The sequence below is a fragment of the Panthera leo genome, chromosome C1 (assembly GCF_018350215.1).
Source record: "Panthera leo isolate Ple1 chromosome C1, P.leo_Ple1_pat1.1, whole genome shotgun sequence".
Taxonomy (NCBI): Eukaryota; Metazoa; Chordata; class Mammalia; order Carnivora; family Felidae; genus Panthera; species Panthera leo.
In genome coordinates this window covers 152,407,214-152,431,707 of record NC_056686.1, presented here as the reverse complement: position 1 = coordinate 152,431,707, position 24,494 = coordinate 152,407,214, and the positions used below count along the sequence as shown (strand labels likewise).

The window sequence follows — 24,494 nt, the reverse complement described above, 5'->3', positions numbered from 1 at the left end:
AAAGTAAGTGATTATTTCAAAACATGAAATGTAAGTGGCCAGTTTGTATAGAATGGAGTGACAGGAAAAAAAATAAGAGTTGAAAAGAATGAAAGGCAACGGGCAAAAAAGCTTTATTCGACTGAATCAGCAGAAAGTGGACTTTTTAAAAGTTAAAATCCAGAAAGAGTCTGGTCCAATTTTTCTATCTCTTCTTAAAGCCACAGTTTTCTTTTATCCTGGCCTTGGAATGAGCTAATGGACAGGACCTCCCATTTACTTCAATTCGTTGCCTGCACAATTTGCTGCAGAATTACTTTTTCTCACCGAAACCTATCAGGTGTTTCTGAAGGAAATAAAAATATTGCCTTATTGGCTGTGGAGAAAGGAAGCAGCATTTTAGAACCAAGGCAGAGGTCAGCATTTGTTTGCGCTCAGGCTTGGTGTCACCATTTGAGTGGCTTCCAATTGAAAAGTTCTGTCCCTGTTCAGCTGATAGCCAGACTCACAAAAGAAAACAGCTTATTTCTGATATTCCCCTTCTGAGGAGACAGAAGCTGCCGTTAACCCATTAGAAAAGCCGCTGGCACACCTTAGTATTAAAAGAGAAATTTCAAAGTAAACATTGTTTTGTGTAGAGTTGAAAGGCTTAGAAGTGTCGAATTCTGGTGGCCTGGGTGTTACTGTGCCTCATATAGAAGGAGATTCCAAACCTTAAGTTTTATATAAGTATCTCTAGATCTATGAAACACGCTTTAGAAAAAGTTTTGTTAAAAACGTAATTGAACAGTAAGCCCTGATTATTCTTTAAAAAAAAAAAAAAACACTTTATTTTATTTTGATAAGAACACTTAACATGATATCTACTCTCTTAACAAAATTTTAAGTACAAATACAGTATTTTTGAGGACAGGTACAATATTTGTCCAGCAGATCTCTAAAGCTTATTCATCTTGCTTAACTGAAACTTTATCTCTGTTACTTAATGACTCCATATTTCCTCTTCCTCACGGTCTCTGGTAACCACCATTCTGCAATCTGATTCTGTTAATCTGACTATCGAGAGAGCTCATAAAAGTGGAATCACATCACAGCATGTGTCTTTCTGTGACTTACTTATTTCACTTAGCACAATGTCCTCAAGGTTCATCTATGTCATTGCAGAATTTTCTTTTGCTTTAATACTGAATAACAGTCCGTTGTAGGTATATATCACATTTTCCTTTTTCCATTCACCTGTCAATGGACATTTAGGTTGTTTCCACATCTTGACTATTGTGTATAATGGTGCAATGAACACCAAAGTGATAATATCTCTTTGAGATTCTGATTTCAATTATTTTGAATAAATAGCCAGATATGGGATTACTGGATAATATGGTAGTTATAAGCTCTTTTTTTTGTTTGTTTGTTTGTTTGTTTTTGTTTTATTTTTTTTTTAGGTAGGAGCCAACACAGGGCCCAAATTCACGATCCTGGGATCAAGACCTGAACTGAGACCAAGTGTTGGATGCTTAACCATTGGGAGCCACCCAGGTGCCCCGTGGTAGTTTTATTTCTAATCCTTCTTTGTACATTACTCTTATGGAAAATTCTACTTCCTTGAGATTCCCAAGGCCCTGAGATATCAGCATCAAAATTCTCTCTCTACCCTCATTTAGTACCTCTTACTTTTCCACACTGTACAAATCTAAATACTTTTGTCTTTTTTTTTTCTGTTACTTTAATGTATAGCGTTCTATGTAGCTTCTGAACCTTCTCAGTGTTGTTTCTAGAAAAACTGTATTCTTCTGTTTTCTTAGGTAATTCTTACTACAATATTCAAACTCAGCTTTTCCTTACGAGTCTGGGTCAGGTGCTCCCATTTCGCTAGTACTTCTCCAAGGGTAGCACTAATCATCATTTATTGTAGTTGTCTCTTTGCATATTTTTAATTTCCTCACAAGATTCCAAGCACCATGGGAGCAACGACCAAGTTTATTTTTTTTTGCTATCACATGCCTGGCACATAGTATATGTTCAATAAAATGTGTCTAATGGATGCATGGATATCTACTGCCACTAGACAATAATTAAAATAACTGAATAGGACTTACTGAAATAAGCTGAACTTGTGAAAATAGTTTTAATTTTTAGGATTTTAGACTTGATGACAGAAGACATGATTTTTGTGGTTTTTTCTTGATAATAATCATATTAATAGCAGGGATAATAATAACTACTAACTTAATTGAATTGAAATCATGACTAGATACTATATTAGGAGCTTTATTGTATTATTCCATCCAACCCTTGTAACAGCTCAACAGAGTGGCTATTTTATTTCCCATTTTATAGATGAAAAAACTAAGACTCAGAAGTAACTTATGGAAATTAACAAGAGGAAAATCATAATTTAAATCCAGATCTACTTTCAGTGTTCACTAAACTAAATGGCTTATTTAGAGAGATTTGGGGAAAACTTATATTTCCAGAATTTGCTTAGTTTTTATATTAATACTTTAACTGTTAAATTATTAGGCAATTACATGAGAGAAAAGTAAATACACAAATGAATAAAAATACTCTTTCTCTCTGACACTCTATGCTTAGAGCTATACCTAACCAATAACATTAGATATAGATAAATACCTGTTAGGACTCTTAATTAATGCTTGACCTTCCAATTACTCACATATTATAATATCCAATTTTCAGCTTTTCATGGTCTATCACCATTTCTACTTGATGACTATCATTACTTTGTTGTGGGGCATTGGGATATCATCTTTATCATAAATTTTGTTGTTGGGGCTTCATAATAAAAATAACAACAATACTGTGGGCAATCATTCCATCTCCATTTTTGTGAGGCAGTGACTACAATCATCACCTTTTTCAATAATCTCCCACTTGTATTAGTAAGGACGCTGGGGCTTGTAAAGTTAAGGCATTAATAAGGGGCAGAGCAGGGATACAAATCCATGTTGTCTGGCTCCAGAGGTAGCAATCTTTGGACATCAGTGCTTCTTGCTGAGCAGAAAGCTAGAACATAATTTTTGCTCTGTCTGCCTTCTGTCCCCTTACACAGTTCAGATACAGAGGGAATCTCTATTTCTTAAATATAGACATATGGTCTGTTATTTCAGAGCATCTTCCTAGTGGGAAGATTCATGCAACATTTCTAAGTACTCCCAGAAACCTCTATGCATAACCCAAGAGGTTTTTTATCTGAAGTTGAATTCTAAATAACTTTTAATTCATTTGTAATTGCTTCAGGAAAGACACATTAGGATTTGCCCTGTTCCCTTCTCCATATTTTTGCACAAATATTATTTAAATAATTGCAAGCTAGAATACAAACATTATGCTTCAAATTGAAGGTATGTATCTGATATTTAACAACAAACCCTCCCAGTGAATTAATCACAAAGTTCCTCACATCTGGATTCATTGCCATGATTTGGTGGTAGCTTTTGATCTGACTTGAGAGGGTGTAAGTAATATGTGATAAATTGCTTAGCAAATTAGAAATTAGGACCTTTGACCTATTGAATTAGGCTAGGGCACCTTTAAATTGAAGAGAGGTAGTTTTCGACATGCAAGGCAAGAAACTAAGTACTCAGTGACAGGTATAACTTCTTCCTTACTATTATGTCTGAAAATGCGGGCTGTTTCCTTAATGGGCTTTGCTGCTTGGAGATTAGACACCCAAGCCAAAATACTGAGCTCACTCTTATTTGGCGGACTTCTTGATATTTATAAAAATATTTCTGGACGTTGCCTTCTAGCCAGAGTCATCACTGTTTTAGCAACTTGCCAACCTTCTGAACATCTTCAAGATTTGGGACTTGCCAGGAAAGTGCCATGGAGAAAATGCAAAATCCTATCTGCTCACAAATACCATTTTTGTCCGATCAAGTATGAAAAATATCATTAAAAATATTCTGAGGTGCCTTGATGTAACTGCTTGGCCATTATCATAAATACTGATGTCTTGGACTGTTTTATAGACTTCCGCTTTGAAATTATTTTTATTACTAAAAGTAGGAAACAGTGGCATGTGAGAATCTGAATGGAGAAGTTGTGATTTAGAAAATATATTAACAAACATCATCATCATTAATAAAGTGGTCAAGGCCAGCCCTCAGTGAAGAGGTTCATAAAATCCCACAGAAGAAATAAAGTTTCCAGATATTTGGTAGATACCGATGGTAGACAGAGAAAAGGGACATTCTCCTGTAATTCTCAGCTAATTTGGTGCTGTCTCTGGTCTCCAAAACCATTCTTCTTCTCAGAGAATGACAATGACATGACCGTGCATAAACATTCTGTGGAGATCTGGAAACTAGATAGCAACATCAGGGTTACCGGTTCCCCAAGGTAGGACGATCAGCAGTGCTTGGAGAAAGATAGCTTTGCATACCACCTTTGATTTTTCAGTCTTGAATTGCTCATCTGTAAAGCACTTTTGTGTTGACTGAAGGATCTGTGAGTCGGAATGAACAAAGACATATTCACGTTATAGCAGATATGTGGACACACACTTCAGTCTAAGTGTCAAAGCTCAGCAGACATTTTTATAAAAGGAATCTCACTTGCCAAGAGTGACACTTGAAAACTAGCTTCACTTAGCATGTCTGAGTCTCATGAAGATTACGCAGCAGCCAAAACACTATTGAAGGCACTAGAAGAAATAAATAAGCACCTTATCACTCAGTGATTTTGCCTTGATTTTCTTCTGACTGATAGAATAAATGCTAAATAGCATAGGGTGTCAGTTGGGCATATGTGCTAGCCCATAATTAACCTATATTTTACTTAGAAAGGGATTTATTACAATATGTCCTTATCAATCTAATTACTCATAATTGTTCTAAGATATTTTCTGTATATCTAATAGAGGTGGCAGTTACTTGGACATAACTAAATTTTCCAGTTTCCTAGGTTCAGTCTTTCTTTGCTTTATAATATAAATTTCTTAAGCTCTCATCCTGTTCAGGCAGAAAACCTAGTCATTGCTTCTCATTAACAATGTCTAAAAGCAGGGATTTTCTGAGACTTAGTTTTCTAACCACCTCTTGCTCTGATTTCTGGCTTCCATGTATTCTTTTTTCTAAGTTTATTTATTTTGAGAGAGAGAGAGAGAGAGAGAGAGAGAGAGAGAGAGAGAGAGAATGAGTGGGGGAGAGGTAGAGAGAGGAAAAGACAGAGAATCCCAAGCAGGCTCTGTGCTGGCTGTCAGGGCAGAGCTGACCCCCACATGGAGCTTGACATGGGGCTTGAGCTCATAAACCATGAAATCATGACCCGAGGAGAGGTCAAGAGTTGGATGCTTAACCGACTGAGCCACCCAGTTGCCCCTTGGTTCCACAGATACTTGATGTGGCTTGAATCTCACCCTCCTGCAGCTGCTCTTATCCCCATTTGGTACTCATCCAAAGGTATTTCACAGACTCTTTGCAATTCCCTAAATCAGTCAGGAGAGATGAAACGGTACGCAGGTGAGAGTATTCCTCGTGTCTGGGTATCTTGGGAGTTACATCCTAGTCTAATACCAGAAATGACTGGAAACTGAATTCCAGATACCCCTGTTCTTAAACACTCCTCAGATTTTCCTGCGTAGTCACTGCTTTCTCTCTGTAGACAATCCTAGTCACCCATACTGCTCCTACAACTGATTTTGTCAACTGTCCTTTTAAACAACCCTGCGAAACACTGACTGACAGAACAAGCAAGACTCAAGAAGAAATAAGGAAACACATTTTCTCGGCTTCGATTGCCCGCCCCCTCCCCCCCACTGCCTACCCCCAATGCTCACTCAAGCCGTCTCTATGGACTCTTCTTCCCTCTTCCCTGAGTAAAATCTAGGAGGGATCCCATGACTTTTGGTCCCTTTCCTGTCATAAACATCTTTAAATCACAAAAAGTAGACTTAGTTGAGCAATTAGAATGCTCTGTGCTCTTAACTGTCAATACTTTGAAACTCATTTTAATTTAAAGCTTCTCCCTCAGGCCCAGTTAGGGTTCTACTGAGGGCAGAATGCCTGAAGTATCACCTCTGTTTGGCTCCACACCTCACTGCCCTTCTCTTCCTCCTCCACAGTGAATAGCTCTGGCCCCTTCAGTTTGCAAGTGGAGAGAGAGGAGAAGTAAAGGGCAGGGAAGATTGGCCTTGACTGGAACCCAGATAATTTGGTATTAGTTTCATCTAGGAGAGCAGATGTTTTACATTTAAAGTCATCTATTTTCTTAAATTTGAGTCATTTATTTTCTCCTGCACTGTATTCATGAGTTCTTTGGAGGATCCTTCAGTTCTGGAGACTTCTGACCTACCCAGTTCTTTTAATTCAGGCAAAGAATTCATCTAGCTTAGTATTTCCCTACAGGGCCCTAATTTCCTATGGTCCATTTGACATGGACTGTCTCTCTCTTATGAAGTGCCACACTTGGGAAAAGTGCATTTAAGTTGATCTTAAGATATCTTCTTTGGTGCTCACTTGCCCCACTGGGAAACACTCCCCATCCGTGTATTTCAGATGTATTCCCTACAGAACTGCTTCTCTTTGCTACCCTCAGAAGCCAGCCAGCCACAACCACTCGTCTTTAGGAAAGTTTTTAGGAAGCAGTTCTTAAAACGTTAGTCAAGTTCCTTGAAGAGTGGTCTTGAAACCTTTCTCACATAGCTTTGGCTAAAGGGGAAGTCCCCTCTTGTCCACCAAGATAAGGGAAGTAGAAGGAATGCATCGAACTCTCTTCAAAGAATCTTCCCTTTAATTTCCGGTCTCATTCTTCCAACCGGTCCAATATTATTTGGTAGATTATTCGGTTGTAGGGGTTCAGCTAAGCATGGCCGTGCTTGCTCACAACCACCTCCTTTGGAAGCCCTGCCCAGGAACCTAGCTTCTGGTTTTGCAATGCAAGTTTGGATGCCACCTACTCTGGGGTCTCAGCCGAAAGTAAAACAAACACTGTTGCATTTACATTTTGTTATATGAAAAACAAGATCTAGTTTTCTAAGAGGATCTCCTAGTCATATTTCGAAACAAGAAAATTTCAGTGGCTCTAATAAATGGTTGTTCTGCACTGTCCCCTAAAGACACTGTATCGTACTGTGCACTGCCCTTGGGTTTCGGTTGGAACTGAAATCAGCTGAAGTTTCATGGTAATTCCACAGGCCTCTAGTGTACCTATAGAAAAATATATGCTTACGTATAAATATTTCTTGAACTCCTTTGGTCATACTGTTCAGTAAAAAATGATCTGCTAGAGTAGGGAGAAGAAAAGGCAGCGTGCAGAGGAGTTGGAGGTTTTCTCTCCCCCATGCTTTAGGAGGATGATTTTTTTCAGACACAAAGATGGCTATCAGAAATGAAAATTAGATGAAACATCTATGAAATTGGAATGGTAATAATGATATTTTCCTCTTAGGGTAGATTATTATTGTGAGTATTGTTTACATACTCAGCATTTAAACACTGTCTCATAAGTAGTGAGTACCTATTAAGTGTTAGGAATTATTATCACTATCATTATTAAAGTATCCATTACTGCTGCTTTTCACATCTGTATCCCACAAATCCAGAAGAGTGTTCAACATGTGATAGAATGTAGTAGTTGTTGAATACATGAATGAATGAGTTTGCTAAGTAGGATTGGTGTCCCAAATGTTCAAAAATATGTTTTGTTTAAATATTGCTAGATGGTGCTTCTTGGAGGTGAGAATTATCTTTCTTCTTCATTGCTGTAGTCTCCATGCCTGACATGACCTTCCAAGCACTAACGCCTAATAGATAAACATTTTTAATAAGTAGGACACACTGTTAGGGTGTTTCCTATTTGAAATCAGATTTGGACTTTTTGCAGAAAAGAGTAAGTTAATTCTAGAATCATGGTTATTGGAAAGGTTGTCAGCTCTTGCTTCTATTTTTCAAAATTGTGAAAGGATCAAACCTACTAAAATATTAAAATTTATGAAACTATATACACAAGTGAAGCTCCTTATGGCTGCTTCTTCAAATTCCCTCTCTTCTTTTTTCAGAGAAAAATCATTGTCTTGAGTGAGTTGTTTATTATGTGGGAATTAAGAAACAATATATTGGCTGCCTATCGTGTTTTTAGCTATTTTATAGTTGTATTCATTATGTATGCATATTTTTCTGCAACTTGCTTTTTTTGAGCAACATTACATTTCTGAGCTTTAATTAAATTAAATCAATTGAATTAAATTAAAATGACGTGTGTGGTTTCTAGTCCATGTCAACTGTTGTGTAATATTCCACTGAATAAGAAAAGAGAAGAAATGTTTACTTGACTTCCTGTTGATGTATATTCAGGTTACTAACCAATTTTGCTTTTTCATTAATGAAATTAATGGCTTAAGCTGAGAAGTGAAAGCACTGAGTCGGCAATGTTACTGGATAGTTTCCATCCCTCTCTGAACCAGTTAACTCTATACTCTGAACAGCAGTAAAGAGTTCTTTCCGGGGCACCTGGGTGGCTCCGTGGGCTGAGCGTCCGACTTCGGCTCAGGTCATGATCTCTCAGTTCATGAGTTCAAGCCCCACGTCGGGCTCTGTGCTGACAGCTCAGAGCCTGCAACCTGCTTCAGATTCTGTGTCTCCCTCTCTCTCTGCCCCTCCCCCGCTCATGTTCTATCTCTCTCTCTCTCAAAAATAAATAAAAAAAACATTAAAAAATTAAAAAAAAGAGTTCTTCCCCCCAAATCCTCTTTAATACATAATATTGTTGAACTGAAACATTTTTGCCTATGATAAGTGTTCTTATTATAGTTATCGTGGTTTATTAAATTATTACTTATGTGAATTTAGGTGCATTTCCCTATTAACTAATAAGATTAAGCTTGTTAATTAATAATCCAATGACCTGATTTTTAATAGGATAATTTAATATTTTTATAAAATTTTAGGCTTATATCTCCATATAGTTTTGTGTTTTGTTTACTCTTTTTTTTTTTTTACATCTTTTGTTGATTTAAGAGCTTTTCATAATCCTTTCTTTTTTATTCACCTATTTATTTGGAAGCCTTACATGACATTTATTTTCTTCTTAAATTTTAACATACCTATCTATAAACTTTAACCTTTTTCAAGAAAGTAAAAATTATTTAGTATTTCTATTCTTCTTCTGGATACATCCCCAAACTCAACATACTTTATTTATTTTTATTTTTTAAAGTTTATTTACTTAGTTTTGAGATCTCTCTCTCTCAAAACTAAATAAAACATTAAAAAAATAAAATGTTATAAAAAGGGGCACCTGGGTGGCTCAGTGGGTTAAACTGAGACTTCAGCTCAGGTCATGATCTCACAGTTTGAGAGTTCAGGCCCCATATCAGGCTCTTAGCTGTTGGCATGAAATTTCCTTCGGATCCTCTCTTCCCCCTTCTCTCTGCCTCACCCCATTTGTGCTCTCTCTCTTTCTTGCTCAAAAATATATAAAATATTTAAAAAATAAAATGTTATTTACTTTTGAGAGAGAGAGAGGGAGAGCAAGTGATTGGGGGAAGGGCAGGGAGATAAAGAGAGAGAGAAAGAGAGAGAGAGAATCCCAAGCAGTCTCTGCCCTGTCAGCGCAGAGCCCAATGCAGGGCTCAAACCCATGAACTGTGAGATCATGGCCTGACTTCAAATCAAGAGTCAGATGCTCAGCCAACTGAACCAGTCAGGTGCCCTCAACATACTTTATTAACTCAATGCCCAACAGTCCCAATTTCGGTTTAATAGTTCAAAATTTAAGTTTATCTCTAAAACATAAGTCACCCACCCAACACAGTGTTGGGGTGCCTGAGTGGCTCAGTCTGTTAAGCGCCTGACTCTTGATTTTGGCTCAGGTCATGATCTCATATTCCTGAGATCAAGCCCCACGAGGGGCAATGGACATGGAACCTGCTTAAGATTCTCTCTCCTTCTCCCTCTGCCCCTCCCCCACCCTCTCGTGTGCACATACGTGTTCTAAATAAATAAATAAAACACACAGAACGTTAAATTTACCAATATTTTATGAATCTTTGTTTACTGAGATAAACTGAAGTTCTAGGACATGGGACAAGGTTACAGGGAAAGATGAAGAACTGGGAGGGAACAGTAATGTCATCCTCTCAGCTGGTATCAGCTATTTTACCTCAGCACATGGAACCTAATGCTCCTCTTTCTTCTGTCATCTATTTTTGCTGGTGACACACGTTACAGTCTAATTGTTATTGTTGTTGTTTGGATTCTCTCTCTTTTCTTCTTGATGGTTTTTAAGATTTTCTCATTATCATCATTGTTCGGCAGATTACAACATTTCTTTTTTAAAAATGTTTATTTATTTTTGAGAGAGAGAGAGAGAAAGAAAGAATTTATTTTTGAGAGAGAGAGAGAAAGAAAGAATTTATTTTTGAGAGAGAGAGAGAGGGCACATGAGTGGGGGAAGGGCAGAGAGAGAGGGAGACAGAGGATTTGAAGTGGGCTCTTCACTGAAAGCACAGAGCCTGACACGGGGTTCAAAGTCACAAAATGTGGGATCATGACCTGAGCCGAAAACAGAGGCTTAACCCACTGAGCCACCCATGTGCCCCTACAGTATTTCTAAATGTAGATTCATTTTATTTAGCCTGCTTGGTATTCATGGTATATTCCCAAAGTAACATTTTCTTTCAGTGCTGGATAATTATTATAAATATGGCTTCAAAAAACGACTGTATTTTTTCTTTCAGTCTTATTTAGAACTCCATTGGCATTATTGGGTTTAAGTAGGAGGTTTTCGGTTTATTCTTCATATTTCAACTGCTCTTTTTGTCTCATTCTCTCAGGCCAGGTTCTGCCCAAATACATTAGGAGAATATTTTAACTCATTAATTTTCTTTTGCCCTTGTGTCTGGTCACAGTATATACCTACTATTGATTGCCTCCCCCCCCCCCCAAGTGACTATAATTCTCATTTTCAAGACTTTGAGTTGGTTGATTGTCTTACCAGCTACTATATACCACGTCTGCCTTTTTTTGTGTGTGTTACTTAATTCTTTTGCTCTTTTAAAATGAAACTTGTTTCCATCATCTCTGAGCAAATTCATCATATTTATGTTAAACAGCTTGTCAAACAATTCCATAAATATATTATCTTTTCCAGCAGTGCTTTCCCAACATTAATGGATATATGAGTTGCCCAATAGTTATGTTAAAACATGGGTTTTGATTTAGCAGGTCTGAAGTGACGCCTGAGATTCCACCTGTCGGACAAGCTTCAAGGTGATACTGATGTTTCTGGTGCAAGGATCAAAGTCCCAGAATTTATATCTATTGTTTGGCATCTTTTACTGTCTTTTTTAGCCTTAGATGCTTTCATGTTTTGGGGATATTTGCTTTCAGACTCATTTTTTTTGAGTGGAAACTAGTTAATTTTGATCACTCATTTTCTTCCTTAAGCAACTTCTACCCACCTTGCCAACTCCCTGGATTCCTGGTTTGGAATCAAGTGTTTTAATTTTTTTTAATGTTTTTATTTATTTTTGAGACAGAGAGAGACAGAGCATGAGCAGGGGAGGGGCAGAGAGAGAGGGAGACACAGAATCTGAAGCAGGTTGCAGGCTCTGAGCTGTCAGCACAGAGCCCGACGTGGGGCTTGAACTCACGAACTGCGAGATCATGACCTGAGCCGAAGTCAGATGCTTAACCGACTGAGCCACCCAGGTGCCCCTGGAATCAAGTGGGGTTTTTTTGTTGTTTTGTTTTGTTTTTTATTTTTTTATTTTTATTATTTTTTTTAATATATGAAATTTATTGTCAAATTGGTTTCCATACAACACCCAGTGGAATCAAGTGTTTTAATGATGACTCATCCTCCTGGTGGTTGGGGGGGATATCGATGATATGTCGATGTATTCAAGGAGGCCGTGCACAGTCTTACTCCTTCCCTGTCTTGAGGCCATATCCTTGTCCAACCTCCCCAAGAGGTCAGCAACAATAGTTCCTTTTTTTTCACCCCCAGCCTTATTTCCCGAGTGGAACAGAGGAGCTCCTACCCAAGCCCCTGGCTTCAAGCAGTTTGATCTGGTTCCATTTCTGGTGTCACTATCTCACAGCGAACACTTTTAACCTATTTTATTCCCAGGTAGCCACACTCGTGGGTTCAATAGGCCCGTGTCTTCAATTCCACCCACCAATTTGCATTTCTGTTCCATTATCTCCACAGAAATGTTTGTCTTCTTTTTAAACACAGATACATATTTTGGTTTCCTCTTTTCAGATTTGACCTGTCTTTGTTATGGATTTGAGCAGAAATGGTGGGTCAAAGTGTGAACATACACAGACATCTCAACCAGATACCGTTTCCTGCAATTTTTAGCTGTTTCAGAGCCTCTATCTTCGGAATGAAATTCAAGCACAGACCTAAAAAAAAAATAATACAAAGGTAATAATTGTTGGCAATAATAAGTTGGTACCATTCTTTGAATATATCATTTTAACTAATTCAGTCTGAAGGTTTTGTTTTAGAAAAGGGCATTTTTCAAAATGAAGTTCAAATACTAAACCTGCGTGTGAAAAACGTTCCAGAAGTCATTTAAAAAGTGTTATGGAGAGATATCACATGTAAAGATGTAACTTCTCCAAAAGCATAAACAAAAATAAAGTATTTGAGTATATCTTATGGGTCACCTTTAAATTTATATCTGCTAAACCCATAACCGAACATTAATTCACACATTTAGTGACTGCCTATATGTGTCTACGATGAGTCTGGATAATTCAGTCTGCCAGTCCCTCTGTGGTATTAAATTCATAATGTTGAAAGGGGCCTTTATCTGGTACAACTGTTTTCTTACAGGGCTAGCTAATAAACTACTTCAGAAAAATAATGTAGCTGAAGCTTTCTTTCAGAAATATCAAAACGGGCTGCTGCAACTTACTTTTGTACCATATTCCAGGGACTTTTATGACTAGTGGCAGTGGAGTGGAGTGGAATATTCTCACAGCAGGGGCAAGGGATCCTAGCCCATCCCTAATTCTGCCCCCAATAAAAGAGATTTTAAGGCAACTCATTCTGGTTCTTTGTGCCTCAGTTTCATCTACAGAAAACAGAGACTTTTACTTGCTCTAACAAATCAGTGTGGGGCTGAAATGAGGTAACAGGCATAAAGAACTTTTTAGAAAGTTAAATAAGAAATACGGTAAAAAGGAAGACAGCCAATTCAGATTAGCTATTTGTACTGCCACACTTTCAAGACCGTGGCTAACTCACTCCTGTTCAGAAAAGACAATAAAGGACTGAATTACTTTGGTGGTCAAATCAAATTGTAAGGGCAGACGGCCCAAGTAAAATACACTTCCTTTAATGTAACGTGGCTTTCCAGGAGGCCCTGGGCTAAACAGTTCCTTACTCTGCTCCCTCTTACTGCCATTTTTTTTCTCTTTTACAACATGCTTCCTACCTTTTGGTGAGTGGGTCATGGGCTCAGAACAAAGTCGGAAGCTAAAACATATTTCAGCAATTAGCAGCCTGGAAACTCAAGCTGTTTTTGGCAATATTGTAAAAAGATGATTTCAGCACCTTTCATCCCCAGCTTGTTTGATAATTCACATTCCCATGTCCTTGGACTTGGAAAGCTCTCCAGTGCTAGAGGCACATTCTTAGGTTGGTGAGGAAAGTGTAAGCAACTTGAAGATGCTAAATAGGGACATTAGCCACATCTGAACTAAATATACTGAGTTAGTGGGGTTTTGTTCGTGGCCTGTTCTCTCTATTTTTAAATGCGATTGTACTCAGAGCTATTCTGAACATTTTAGTTAACTCCCTGCCATCCACCTACCTATCTTATTATTAGCTACTCTTTCCAGAAATATTTTTCAAGAAGTTAAAAAAGAGATGAAACAAAATGTCTTCCAAACTGCTTCTACCTCTGGCTTCAGAGGAGTGAACCGACTCTTAGCTGCTTTTGTATCTCATTTCTTGGAGGCAGGAACAACTGAAAGCCAAAAAGAGACTAAGGAATTTGGTCTGGAAATGGAAAGTCCTTTATATTTTAAGTCACTTTACATCCTCGGATGCAGGTGACAATGTTTCATTCAGGAAAAAGAATTAATGTTGTCCTTCTTTAGTGAAAATATGAATGGTGTTATCAGCATTAGCTAATAAGCATAATTACAGCTGCAGCAGAGTTGGTTGAAATCAGGAATCACCGTGTTTCCACCACTCCATCAATCCGCAAGCAAATGTTTCCTGACCAAGTCAAGTGTGTGGGTCTTGTTTGTCTCCAAATAGGGTCTAGATACAAAGTCACTAAAATAACCAAGAGCCTAGAAGGGGGCTACAGGAAACTAGCATGAGCTTGATGCCAGGAATTTGTATCCAGGATTTGGGCTACTCGGGGTCTTTTTCTTCCTTTCTTCTCTTTGGCTGTTTGTTCTGGTAACTGGCGCAAAGATTTCTAATTCTAGAATTGCATGACCGAAAGATGCTAAAAAAAAAAAATAGCATTTGGACCATAATCTATTTTTGTACATGTTTAACATAGCGTATCAAAGTAAGAAAAAGGTATACTGTTGGCTGGAGAGTGGCAAAAAAAACCCAAAAAACTTCCATATCAAGAGATTAAGGTTCTGGTCTTCACTCTGGTCATCCTGTGTATTACTGAGAAACGAGTCTTTCAGCAGGAGATGCAAGTCAAAATATGTTGCTACCTTTACCATTTCACATTGCAAGATAATAGTGCTAGAGTCCTCTGCCAGGTCCTGTGAATCTGAGTCCTGGAGAGTGAAGCTCGGTTGCTATCTTGAAAAGGGCCCACAGAGGATTCTGATGCGTTGCTTCACTGACAAACACCGGGCCAGCTCATCTTTACCTTTCCTTAACACCTCGAATCTCTGACTTTGCCTACATATGGGGACTCTAGCGAGCTGTCACAAAGAACCAGGGAAGAATAACACCATGTTTAAGATATGTAATATATTTGAAGGTGAGTTCGCAGGTAAAAAGAATTCTGACAGTACTTACAACATGTTTTCAAACAAATGAAGACTTCTGACAAAGAGCAGCTAATTTTACAATTGGGCAGTAGGCCCAACTGTAGGAATATTAAATACATAGGCAAGAAAGAGTTTCTCCTCCTATTCTCTTCTTTGCCAAATTACTTTAGTCAGAGAATCTTTCTGAGTCTACACAGGAGCGGTCTTAATTCTCAAAAAATTCCTCAAATTTTCCTAGGTTTTCTCCTCTACCGCTGCAAAGAACAATTATCATGACGTCAACTTGTAGCACGCTTCTTCTCCTTTGCTATAATTCCAGCTTGCTGGCTTTCTGTCTTCCTGAAGCAGCAACCTCATTACTGCTACAGGACCTGGACTGTTTTTCCAAAGTCTAGTTCCTTCCCCCATTCTCACGTCTGCCTGCCTTTGACCTCCTCAGAGTGGTCTTTCTTAACCCCCCACTCTAAAGTGACTTTTCCAACCCACTTCCTCCCTGTCATGCTACCCTGTTTTATTAGGTCTTTGTAGCACTTAACTACTACCTGAAGTAATGTAGTTTATTTCTTTGTTTGCTTGTTTACTGCTAGTTTCATTAAACTTGCATGCAGGTAGTTCAGTTGCATGTAGTTCCTTAGTGCCACGACATTTTCTATTTTGTTTCACACCCATCTAGCAGAATGGGTGCACCATAAATGTTTATTGAATTAATAATCAAGACTGTGTTGTTTTTTCCTACACTGTGATTGTTGAATAATAAGCAACCTCGAGAGTATGAAGTGGTTACTATACAGAGCAATTTTAACAGTCTTATGCTTTACCTTCTTAGAGCTTAGGTGCTAGATAAACATCCTTGAGAATTAAAACTTAAGCATTAAGAGAAAGAGGCATAATATAAGAGAGATGTAATACAATAATACAGTGTTATAAGATGCAAGTATAAAAAATAATTATGTGTGGGACACCTGGATGGCTCAGTCGGTTAAGCGTCCCACTCTTGATTTTGGCTCAGGTCATAATCTCATACTTCGTGGTATTGAGCCCTTCATTAGGCTCTACGCTGACAGCATGGAGCATGCTCAGGATTCTCTCTCCCTCTCTCTCTCTCTCCCACCCCCACTCATGCGCGCACACGCACTTGCTTTCTCTCTCAAGAAATAAACTTTTAAAAAAGTAAGTATTTGCAATACATGTACTTGTGTGCCTGTTAGTAATCTTTACTTCATCATTTTATGAAGAGCTTCTTGCTGTCTCAGAAACAATACAAGAGTAATAAGTATTATTTGGGTTTCTTTTGGTTGTAAGAGACTGAAAACCAAAGAAAGTTCACCTAGGCAAAAGAAGGAACTATGGGTTCCTGCATTGGAAACAGTAGAAGGCATCCAGCACAGAGGGACAATGGAATTAGGAAACTACTGCTCCCAGCACAAGTCCTAAGACTTTCTTCTATGCTTCTTTTACTTCTACAGTAGACTGACTTCTTCCAAATGACAGAGGACCTGGGCAGTAGCTCTCAAGTCACATGGTTTCACTGACAGAGAAGACCTGAGTCTCGTCTCCTGATTCCTATTTGGAGAAAACAAAAACAAAGGAACAAAACAAAATAAGTCTGTAAGAGACTGCGATAATCCAGCATTCATCAGAATTCTACCTTTGAGCTTATTAAACCTGGTAAGGTAATGTGATGGCCCAGCCTGTGTCTGGGGACTGTACCTTTTTTAATCGATCATAGCTGGATAAGAAGTTATCTCTGGAAGGATCAGCAAAATCAGTAGAAATATAGCAACACTAATTCAAATCATAAGATTTGAAAACATGGGTTGAGGGAAAGGTGATTTCCCCTATGGGAGTTTCTATTCTTAAAAGAAGAAACAGTAAATATCTACTAGGTTTTAATACTTTCCTTCCTTAGAAGGCACCTCATTGCCTAAAATTAGGGTGACCATGAATCCTAATTGTTTTTTTGCTTCTTCTGCTAAAGAAATGGTTAACATATTCCCACTATGCTCAGAGTTGTCTTGATTTTAACACTATAAAATATGCAATCACTTTACCTAGAAACCACTGCCAATCAAGTTCCAGGGATATATCTAATTAACTAGTATGTTCCCAGAAATTTTCCCAGTTTTATATACAGATTCAAATAAAGTATTTCTTTTATTAAGGAAATTACAATCTGATGGGCCACAGATTTCTCATCAGCAAATATATATACCATAAAGCAGTATAATGATATATTTAAAGTCTTGAAGGAATAGAACTATCAACTCGTACAAAAAAGATCAACCCAAAATTCTATTTGCAGTGAAATATTATTCAGAAATGAAGTGCAATAAAAACATTCTAATATAAAGAAAAACTAAGGTAATTCATCACCAGTATGTTCCTCTAATGGAAATACCGTGGAAGTTCTTCAAAACATGGGGAAGAAATAATATCAGAAATCAGTTTAGATAATCAGAAATGAAGAAAGCTCAACAGAATTGGTAAATATCTGAGTAAAGATAATTAGTTATTCTTCTCTTAAGTTTTCTATTTTAATGGTTGAAAGTTAAAATTATAACGCTGCTAATGGGATCTTCAATGCATGTTGCTGTAATATGTAAGACTGCATAACAGGGGAGAGTACAGGGCTTACATGTTGGTAAAATTTCTACATGCCACCTGGAGTGATGAAATTCTAATTCCATGTATCGTAAAATGTCAAGTAGATGTATTATAATATGTAGATCATGTGCTAGAATATATGTAAAGATATATAGTTAAACCACAGTACGTAAATTAAAATGGAAGGCTAAAAACTTTCAAGTAACAGAAAAGAGACAAGAAAGGAGGAAGATAGGGATAGAAAACAGAGGAGTCACGCAGAAAACAAACAACTATATGATAGACCTGTACGTGGCGATAATGATGCTAAACCATGGTCTAAATACAAATCAAAGAAGGAGATCGTCAGAATAGATTTAAAGATATGGCCGAACTATCTGCTGGCTACAAGAAACTTCAAATGTTATAGTAAAGGTAAGTGAAAAGTAAAACCATGAAAGAAACAATAGCATGCAAACACTAATCAAAATGAAGCTAAAATGGTCATATTAATATCAGACAAAGTGGACTTCACAGCAAAGGATGACCAAGGATACAAAGGTGCATTATTATAATAATAAAAGGATTGATTCCCCTAAGACATCATGATCTTACATATGTAACAGCAGAACTTCAAAATAGATGAAGCAAATATTAACAGAATTGAAAGGAGACATAGGAAATACTACAGTTGGTAGTTGCAGATTTAAATATACCTCTCTCAGCAACTGACAAAAATAACAGACAGGGAATTAGCAAGGATAGAAAACAACTCAAAGCCACCAACAACCTGACTGGATGTAACCGGCACTTGTAGAATACCTATCCCCAAAATGGCACAAATATGTATTCCTTTCAAGTACACACGGAACAAATTCACCAAGATAGCAGATATCCGGGGTCATAAAAAATTTTAATGCATTTTAAGGATTTAAAATGATACAAAACATTATTTCTGATACAAAGATTTGTGATCATAAAAAGAGAAATTAATAACATAGTTGAGAGGAAATTCCCCAAATACTTGGAAATTACACAGTTTTAATAATCTATTAGACAAAGAAGTCCAGAGGGAAATTAGAAGATACTTTTAACTGAATGAAAATAAAAACACAGTTTATCTAAATGTATGGGTACAGCTAAAGTGATGCCTAGAGGGACATTTTTAGTATTAATTGCTATTTTTTTAAGAAGATCTCAATTTGACCATCTAAGCTGCCATTTTAAGAAACTAGAAAAAGAGGAGTAAAAATGACCTCAAAGCACGAAGGAAGTGCATAAAAAAAGCAGAAGAAGTCAGTGAAATCTAAAACAGTAGAGCAATAGGTAAAGCCATAAAACCAAAAGCTGGCCCTTAAAAAAGTTCAATAAAATTGATACACTTCTAGCGAGGCTAATAAAAAATGAATAAGAAAGGACACAAATGATCGGTATCAGGAAGGAAAAATGGGGTATCACTACAGGCATTTAAAAACAATACGGAAATACTATGAATGATTCTTCATCCATAAATTCAGCAACATAGAAGACATGGATCCGTTCCCCAGAAACTATAAACCACCAAAACTTACCCAAGATGTAATAGAGAGCCTGAATGATTTTATAAACTTTAAACAAATTGCATTCATATTTTAAAATCTTCCAAAAAAAAATCTCCATAGCCAGGTGATTTCACTAGCAAATATTGAAAGAAAAATTGGATCAATGCTATACAATCTCTTCCAGAAGATTGCAAGATGATAGATCACTTCACAACTAGGCCAGCATTATCCTAATATTAAAACACTAGGCAAAGGCAGTATAAAATGAATAACATAGACAATACTGATGCAAATATCCTCACCAAACTGTCAGCAAATAAATTCAGAAATATATAGGGTGCCTGGGTGGCTCAGTGGGTTAAGTGTTTGACTTCAGCGCAGGTTATGATCTCATGGTTTGTGGGTTTAAGCCCTGCATCGGGCTCTCTGGTGTCAGTTCAGAGCCCGCTTCAGATCCTCTCTCTCCCACTCTCTCGGTACCTACCTTCCCCCTGTCAAAAATGAATAAACATTAAAAAAACCCCAGAAAAATGTAAAAAGAATAATATACCATGACTAAGTCAGATTTTTCCCCAGGACTAGAAACCTAGCTTAGTATTCAAAATCAATTTAATGCCTCATATTACCAGTCTAAGAACAGCCACATGATCATATCACTTGATGCAGAAAAAACACACGACAAAATTAAATAGCAATTTTTGATAAAAACTCTCAGCAAACGAGAAATAGAAGTGAGCTTCTTCAATTGGGTAAATAGTATCTATCCCTGTGCCCCTTCCAAAAAGGTAGCATAATAATTAATGGTGATATAAAATTATGAACAAAACAAGGTTGTTCACTCTCATCATTTCAGCCCAGCATCATACTAGAAGTACTAGGCAGAGCCATAGGGCAAAACAATTAGTAATAATAATAAAATATGCAGAAGATTAGAAAGCAAGATATAAAACTATTTCTATTCACAGAGAACATGATTGTTCATATTAAATATTCCCTAGGAATATCCAAAAAACCTCCTAGAAATAGTAAGTGAGTTTAGCAAAGTCACAGAAAAAAAGTCAACACACCAAAATCAATTATATTGCTATTGTTATATAGCAGTAGTGAGGAATTTAGAACATGAAATTTAAAATATTCATTTTAACATTTAAAAAAAACAAGAAACACGGGTATAAATCTATTTTACATATGGAATCTGCATGCTGAAAACTACAAAATGCTTACAAAAAAATGAAAACAAGATTGAAATGAAGGTAAAGGCATACTGAGTTCATGGATTAGAAGACTTGATATAGTAAATATGCCAATTCTCTCCCAGATAAATCTACAAACTTATCTCAATTCCTGTAAAAATCCCAACAGGTCTCTTTGTGGATATAGGTAATCTGATTGTAAAATTTATATGGAAAGGGAAAGGAACTAGAAGAACTACAATGATTTTGAAAAAGGAATAAAATTGCGCTACCTGATTTTAAGACTTATTCTAAAGTTACAGTAATCAAGTCAGACTGATATTGACAAAAAGGTAGAGACATAGATCAATAGAACAGAACAGATCCAGAAAAAGTCCCATGCAAATATGGTCTATTGACATATTTGTACCTTTTGACCTTTTGACCAAGGTACAAATATAATCTAATTGAGAAAGTACAGTCTTTAAACAAATAACGTTAGACCAATTGTACATCCATATACAAAGAAATGAACTTTGAACTACATTATGATCATTACACAAAAATTAATTCAAAGTACAGTAAAACCTTGGATTGCCAGTAACTTGTTTTGCGAGTGTTCCACAAGACGAGAAGACATTTCTGATAAATTTTAATTCGATAAATGAATGATGTCTTGCAATACAAGTAGTATGTGATGCCGAATGTCACATGATCACAACTGAGCCAGTAGTCTTGAAATTCCCTTTGATATACAAGTGCTTTGGATTACATGCATGTTTCTGGACTCTTATGAGGTCTTACTGTAAATCATTGAGTTAAAGTTAAAAAGTTAAACTATGAAACTATTAGAAGAAAACATCTGGTAAAATCCTTATGATTTGAGTTAGGCAAAAATTTCTTAGACATGGCACTAAATACATGATCTATAAAAGATAACATACATAAATCGCATACCTGACATAAGACATATATCCAGAATATGTAAAGAACAATAAGAACTATATATTCAACAATTTTTTAAAGAGCAAGCCAAATAAGCAAAAGACTTGAAAGACACTTTTTTTTAATTTTTTTTTAAGGTTTTATTTATTTTTGAGACAGAGAGAGACAGAGCATGAACGGGGGAGGGGCAGAGAGAGAGGGAGGCACAGAATCGGAAGCAGGTTCCAGGCTCTGAGCCATCAGCCCAGAGCCCGACGCGGGGCTCGAACTCACGGACCGGGAGATCGTGACCTGAGCTGAAGTCGGACGCTTAACCGACTGAGCCACCCAGGCGCCCCGAAAGACACTTTTTTCTTTTAACGTTTATTTATTTTTGAGACAGAGAGAGACACAGCATGAACGGGGGAGGGGCAGAGAGAGAGGGAGGCACAGAATCGGAAGCAGGCTCCAGGCTCTGAGCCATCAGCCCAGAGCCCGACGCGGGGCTCGAACTTGCGGACCGCGAGATTGTGACCTGAGCCAAAGTCGGACGCCCAACCGACTGAGCCACCCAGGCGCCCCCGAAAGACACTTTTTAAAAAGTAAATAGAAAAGGCATCTAGAAAGGCATAAAGTATATAGAAAACTATATAGAAAAAGGCAAATAAGCACACTGATGATGATTTGCATCATTAACCGTTAGGAAAATGAAAAATAAAGCCATGATAAGATATCACTCCACACCAGTTAGAATGACTAAAATAAAAATAATGGCCATATCAAGTGCTAGAGAGGATGTAGATCAACTGGGACTGTCAATCATATCTGGTGGGAGTGCAAAATGGGAGAGACATTCTGGAAAATAATTTGACAGTTATATATATAAAGTTAAACATATACTAATCATATGACTCAGTAATTCTACTCCTATATATATTTACCCTAGAAAAAATGAAAACATTTCCACACAAAAGCCTATAGATAGATATTTATAGTACATTTATTTTTTTGTAGCGAAAAGCCCAACCTTGTCCAAATGTCCTTCAATGGGTGAATGGAAAATTCAACTATGATACCTACATACAATGGAATGCTACTTATAAATAAAAAGGAACAAATTATTGATATTTGCAACAACTTGGGTTCATCTCAGAGACATCATTCTTAGTGAAAGAAGCCAACCTAAATAGTTATATGATGTTGAGTTCCATTTATATGACATTCATGAAATGATAAAAGAATAGTGATGGAGAATGGATCAATGGTTACCAAGGGTTAGGAGTAAAGGAGGATGATTTAAAAGGAAGTATTAGGGAGTTTTTTGGGATGGTGGAATTGTTCTGTATCTTGATTATGATAGTTAGATAAATATATATGTGTGTTAAAATTCATAGAAGAGTACACAATATGTACCACTATTATATCAGTATGTACTGATTAGAAAGACCAAAATCTAAAACAGATAACAAATGTTGGTGAGGATACAGAACAACAGAAACTCATTCAGTGCTGGTAGGAATACAACATTATACAGTCACTTTGGAAGGAAGTTTGGCTGTTTCTTACAAACCTAAACCCAATCTTTCCATACAATCTAGCAATTGTGCTCCTACATCCCCAAATGAATTGAAAACATGTCCACACAACATTCTGTACGTGAATGTTCATAGAAGCTTTATTCATAGTCAACAAAACTTGAAACCAATCAAGATATCCCTCATTAGGTGAGTAAATAGGTGATACATCCAGACAATAATAAGATAAGGATTCAACAATTCACTGATAAAAGAGGTCTCAAGCTACAAAAAGACACGGATGAAACCTAAATGCATACTGCTAAGTGAAAGAAGGAACTCTGGAGACCATATATTCTATGCTCCAACTACATTATATTCTGGAAAAGTCAAAATTATAGAGACAGTAAAAAAATCAATGGCAGCTAGGGGTTGGGAGTGTTGGGGGAGGGATGAAGAGGTAGAACATGGGGATTTTTAGGGCAGAGAAATTATTATGTATGATACTGTAATGGTGACTGCATGAAATTATGCATTTGGCAAACCCATAGAACTCTACAACACAGTGAACCTTAATAGTAGTAATAATGTATAAATATTAGTTCAATAACTGTAACAAATGCACTACTCAAATGCAAGATGTTAATAATAGAGGGAACTGTTGGGGAGGTGGTGCGGAAAGATGAAGGAAGGAAGTATACGGGAATTTTCTATACCCTCTGCTCAATTTCTCTGTACGTAAAACTGTTTTAAAAAATAAAGTCTATTGGGGCACTTGGGTGTCTCAGTTGGTTAAGCGTCCAACTTCAGCTCAGGTCACGATCTCACAGCTCGTGAGTTAGAGCCCCGCGTCGGGCTCTGTGCTGACAGCTCAGAGCCTGAAGACTGCTTCAGATTCTGTGTCTCCCTCTATCTCTCTGCACCAACCCTCCCCTCCCCACTTGTGCTCTCTCTCTCTCTCTCAAAAGTAAACATTAAAAAAATAAAGTCTATTAATTAACCCTCACGCACTGTTGGTGGGAATGCAAACTGGTTCAGTCACAGCATGGGAGAAAACAGTATGGAGGTTCCTCAAGAAGTTAAAAATAGAACTACCTTATGTTCCAGCAATTGCACTATTTACCCAAAGACAAAAAAAAAAAAAATACTAATTCATAGTGATACATACACTCTGATGTTTATAGCAACATTATCTACAATAGCCAATTATGGAAAGGGCCCAAATGTCCATTAACTGAGGAATGGATAAAGAGAATGTGATAATCTATATATATATAGCAAATTTACAGTGACATGGATGGAGCTAGAGAGTATTATGCTAAGCAAAATAAGTCAGAGAAAGACAAATACCATATGATTTCACTCACATGTGGATTTTAAGAAACAAAACAAATGAGCAAAGGGGAAACATAGAGAGGCAAACCAAGAAACAGACTCTTAACTATAGTGAACAAAGTGATGGTTATCGGAAGGGAGGTGGGTGGGGGATGGGTGAAATAGGTGATGGAGATTAAGGAGGGCCCTTGTGATGATCTCTGGGTGATGTATGAAAGTGTTGAATCACTATATTGTACACCTGAAACTAATATTACACTATATGTTAACTAACTGGAATTAAAATACAAACATTTAAAAAGTCCACTAATTAAAAGAAAAAAGTTAACTTTTATCATATATTAATTAAAAAACGAACATTTAAAACCAGACGGTGAAAGAATAATAATTCAGTTATCCAAAAATGTAAGTGGCAAGAAAACCCAGTTATAGACAGCACAAAGCCAATGCAGATTTTTGCAAGGAACATCTTGCCATTTTTTATCTTCCAGTTTCAATTAG

General features: G+C 37.0%; 1 long non-coding RNA gene across 1 annotated transcript; it reads right to left on the bottom strand.

Moving 5' to 3' along the window:
- Positions 1-4,097: 4,097 nt before the first annotated feature.
- Positions 4,098-16,506, bottom strand: LOC122227838. Its single transcript, XR_006206237.1, has 4 exons — positions 16,252-16,506; positions 12,267-12,350; positions 4,557-4,645; positions 4,098-4,447 (listed from the first exon to the last, which is right to left on the bottom strand). It is a non-coding gene; the product is annotated as an uncharacterized LOC122227838 (long non-coding RNA).
- Between the last annotated feature and the right edge of the window lie 7,988 nt (positions 16,507-24,494).